The 4,545-nt window shown below is 40.0% G+C and overlaps 1 long non-coding RNA gene across 2 annotated transcripts; it reads right to left on the bottom strand.

Annotated features, from left to right (window-relative positions):
• Positions 1-2,015: 2,015 nt before the first annotated feature.
• On the bottom strand, positions 2,016-4,289 carry LOC139070632 (uncharacterized). 2 transcript variants are annotated; one of them, XR_011521117.1, is made up of 4 exons: positions 3,707-4,289; positions 3,075-3,170; positions 2,895-2,984; positions 2,016-2,422 (listed from the first exon to the last, which is right to left on the bottom strand). It is a non-coding gene; the product is annotated as an uncharacterized lncRNA (long non-coding RNA). The 2 variants fall into 2 exon arrangements; XR_011521116.1 differs by having other exon boundaries at positions 3,075-4,289.
• Between the last annotated feature and the right edge of the window lie 256 nt (positions 4,290-4,545).

The following is a 4,545-nucleotide window of genomic DNA, read 5'->3' on the forward strand; positions in this document are numbered from 1 at the left end:
GTTTGTAAATGGCACCCAGAATTATGTGGCACGAAGCACAATTTCACATCATTCTGGGTCCATTTGTGTGAAAACAAGGTCCAATCAGGCTGAAACGTTACAAGAAGGTAGAATCTATTGAGTTGTAAGTGATCTGAACGTTTCATGATGATCGCACATTCCTACAGGGGGTCAAACCATGTCCCAAAGGTCACCGGGCCTGGTGTCACTTTAAAGAAGTAGTCCAGTTACACCTTTGTGGACTTATAACTTGGCTTCTGAATGTCCTAGAGAGATCAGGTTTGTTTTAGTGTACTCCAATCAACAGCCCCTACAACCACAAAAAGGAATGGAGTCATTAACACTTATGGTTTGTAAATGGCACCCAGAATTATGTTGCACGAAGCACAATTTCACATCATTCTGGGTCGATTTGTGTGAAAACAAGGTCCAATCAGGCTGAAACGATACAAGAAGGTAGAATCTATTGAGTTGTAAGTGATCTGAACGTTTCATGATGATAGCACTTTCCTAAGGGGGTCAAACCATGTCCCAAAGGTCACTGGATCTGGTGTCAATTTAAAGAAGTAGTCCAGTTACACATTTGTGGGCTTATAACTTGGCTTCTGAATGTCCTAGAGTGATCAGGTTTGTTTCAGAGTACTCCAATCAACAGCCCCTACAACCACAGAAAGGAATGGAGTCATTAGCACTTATGGTTTGTAAATGGCACCCAGAATTATGTTGCACGAAGCACAATTTCACATCATTCTGGGTTCATTTGTGTGAAAACAAGGTCCATTCAGGCTGAAACGTTACAAGAAGGTAGAATCTATTGAGTTGTAAGTGATCTGAACGTTTCATGATGATCGCACATTCCTATAGGGGGTCAAACCATGTCCCAAAGGACACCGGGCCTGGTGCCACTTTAAAGGAGACATAACATGCTTTTAAGTTATTCCTTTTTACATCTAAATCCTTCAGTTGGGGGTCTAAAAACAGTGGAACTGCAGTTCTTTGGTCTGATTTCCTCATTATTGTTGCTCTACAGACCCTCATCTACCCCTGTTCTGAGGAGAGTCTTGAGAACGAGCCGTTTTGGGGTACTGTCTCTTTAAACTGGAGGAGGAGCTGTAAACTCCGCCCCCCTCCATAGTGCAGTCCTGTACTCTCCTCCCCCAGTCGGACTTTGTAGTTCTATAGAGAAATCATTATTTAGCATAGCAGATTTAGCATAGCATATTAGCATTTTTAAAACACGTGGGGAGAGTAGTTCATCAAGCTGTTTCATGGCTGCTAACTCTCTCATGCATTTGTCTGTAGTCACTCACACACACCCGTCACGGCCGACGGAGGGACAAGCGAGCAGGCACACGCGCGCGCGCACACACACACACAAGGAATGCTGCTTGCTTATTTCTGTAAAAAAAATTTAAAAAAATGATACACCTCATTAAAACACCATTCAAAGAATATATTTTATTAAGATCTCTATCTATATACATACATATAATTATAAATAATTTTATAAGTAGTCTTATTTTATATTGGGTGTCTTAATGGCTGAAAATGGATAAAAAGCAGTTACATTTTAATTTAAAGAGTTGAGATTCTAGTCAAAAATAAAGAACATTCCTCCAAGTGTTCTTTAATATCATCATTATAATTCTAATGCTTACAACTTTGTTTTTATTGTCTGCAATGCGTAGCCTATATCTTTATTAAATGTGTTTATAGCTGTAAAGTGGTAATTCTCTCTAATGTGTACAGATAGGTGGACATCAGTGCTGCAGTGAAATTCCCAAGATCAGTCTGCTTTGCTAACAAATATAGTTAAATCTTACCTGCATTCTAAATAAATACCGTTAGGTGAAAACATCAGTAGGCATTGAGTTATTGATACAATCCCTAACAGCCAGAATGGAAGAAGAGCATGCTGGGTCATCCTGGACCTGAGCCTGTTCTGTGTATTTACCTACAGGATGCAATAAATGTCTACAAGGCTGAGTTTGGACCATTACATCTAAAAGAAAGCATACAATCAGTGATTTTTTTTATTGTTTACATTAATATACAAATTTTCTAAGTATTAACCTCACAGCAAATAAGTAGAACAATATAATAAACAGGCTTTAGTAGTTAAAACAGGCGTTGTGCACACAGGTGCTTTGTGTCCCGGTGCTGGTGGTATCTAGGTCTCAGAGTTCCTGTCCTCCTGCCGTCTTCTGTTGTCCTCAGGATACGGATTGATGTTTCCTGATGATGAGGGAGGGGCAGTATGTGGGCTTCAAACTGGTCCTGGACAACAGTGGGAGACCTCCGTTGTCTGAATACTGAGACCAGAGAGTTGGTGAGATGCAGATCTTCTCTACCTCATCTAGAAACGGAGTTGGTTCAGGGAAAACTTTTCCAAAGACCAGTTCCATGATGTCATCGCCATATTCTGCAATGATAGACAATAACTTTAATGACATATTTTGTTTACAAGCAGCTTTAGGAAAGTTGTTTCTTTAGCTTTCATGTTTATAGTCACGTTTGTGTTGTTTTGGTTTACTTTGTTTACAAGTTCACTTTGCTGCAGTGACTTCATATTTTCTTACAAATGTGATAAAATAGTGACACTAAAATTATACGAATGATTCCTTATGAAAGGAAGCTCATTAGAGAGCAGTGCAGACAGACTTACTACATGCTGCAGCTGTTTTTGTAGGCCAGCTGCTGCTGAATTTGGGGAAAGTTATTCTGCACACATCCAGATCAGATGGTCGATTACAGAAAATAATGTAATTCAATAATTTCTAAACAGACTAAACAAGTAAAACATCAAATAAATCACTCTGCTGTCATCAGACGGAGTGATTCAGGGAGTGAGGTGTTCTTAATGATGAGGGTGGCTGAGGTGTGTCATCACTCACTTTGGTCTGGTCCAGCTACCATCTCTTTACTGGTGGGTCTCCTTCCTCAGTAGGTGACGTGAAACGCCAACATCTGAACGTTCTGTGTTCCTTAGAGGAGAAGAAAAGTAACATTAGCAAGCTGGCTAAATTATTTTTTACTAGCATCTCAAGGCCTTGGAGAAGCAGATCTTCACTTACCTAAACATCAGACCAGTTTGTCCCAGCTGAGCTCATCAGGGCGTTAGTCTGACAGCCTGTCAGTGAAACACGGCTCCAGTCTTCTGGATGTGGACTCTAAAAAGCAAAGGAACATTTTTACTTTGTTTTAATTATTTTACAGCCAATTTTATCAGCTTTCCGACGCTCACGCTCATACAGACGGTGAGCTTTGCTGCGTCTGACTGATGCAGAGTTAGTTTTTATATCTGCAGTGAGACAAAAAACTAACCTCACTTCACTTAGAGATCGTTCTTTAAAACTCTATTAAATCCACTGTGTTGACGCACTTTAATGACTTTGTCACGCTGCATTTTAGCTGATATGGGACTTTATTTACTGGATGCTAAGATTATATCACACTCATGTAGAATAACACACAGGCTCTCTGCTGTTACAATCAGTGGGAGGTTATCATCTGGTGTAAAATAAGGCGTTGATCAGAAATAAAGTTTTATTCCACGAAAATCAGCCAAATCCACATTAATCTGGGTGCTAACTTTACTAGCATACTGTGCTAGCGATAGCAAGCCGGATGCTAACGCTTTAGTGCTGCTAATGCCCGTAAATCTAAAGTAAAGTTTGTCGACATTTTAGAGTGATATGAAGCTTACCGCTCTGCTGCTGTGTCCCGGTGCTGCCAAATTCAGATGGAAATAACTCCTTTTAGATAGATGAAGCCCTCAGTACTTAGCCACTAGCCTGGAGACAGAACGAACGAACCACGCGCGCGCGCGCGCACGCACACACACACAAACAAACAAACAAACGCAAACACACTACTTTTTCTTCTGTGTTTTTTTTAGCAGTAGTGTCATCAGCTCCTGGGTTTAAATACTGCCACACCACCCTTCCTTAAAACGAGGAACAGTTTTGAGCTGTGTGTGGCTAAAATAACCAGACATTCTGCATTTTTCCAATAGGACTACAAAAAATCTTAGCGAGAAGAAAAAATGGCGGATTGGCTCTGTGTTTAGCCGAGGGCCATTACCATATTTGGTAGTTATCCTCACTAAATTAATTACTGATGTAATAGATAATGTAAAAACTGAACGGGTGGACAAATATGCCCAAAACTTAATTATTAAATATCTAAATAGCAACTCCAGTGAATAATATAAGCCTTTTTGCTCACTTAGACACTTAAAATGTGAAACACACCGTGTTAATGGATAAAAAAGTGGGTTTTTCATGTTATGTCTCCTTTAAAGAAGTAGTCCAGTTACACCTTTGTGGGCTTATAACTTGGCTTCTTAATGTCCTAGAGAGGTCAGGCTTGTTTTAGTGTACTCCAATCATCAGCCCCTACAGCCACAAAAAGGAATGGAGTCATTAGCACTTATGGTTTGTAAATGGCACCTAGAATTATGTTGCACAAAGCACAATTTCACATCATTCTGGGTTCATTTGTGTGAAAACAAGGTCCAATCAGGCTGAAATGTTACAGGAAGGT

This window comes from Nothobranchius furzeri, chromosome 7, assembly GCF_043380555.1.
Source record: "Nothobranchius furzeri strain GRZ-AD chromosome 7, NfurGRZ-RIMD1, whole genome shotgun sequence".
Taxonomy (NCBI): domain Eukaryota; kingdom Metazoa; phylum Chordata; class Actinopteri; order Cyprinodontiformes; family Nothobranchiidae; genus Nothobranchius; species Nothobranchius furzeri.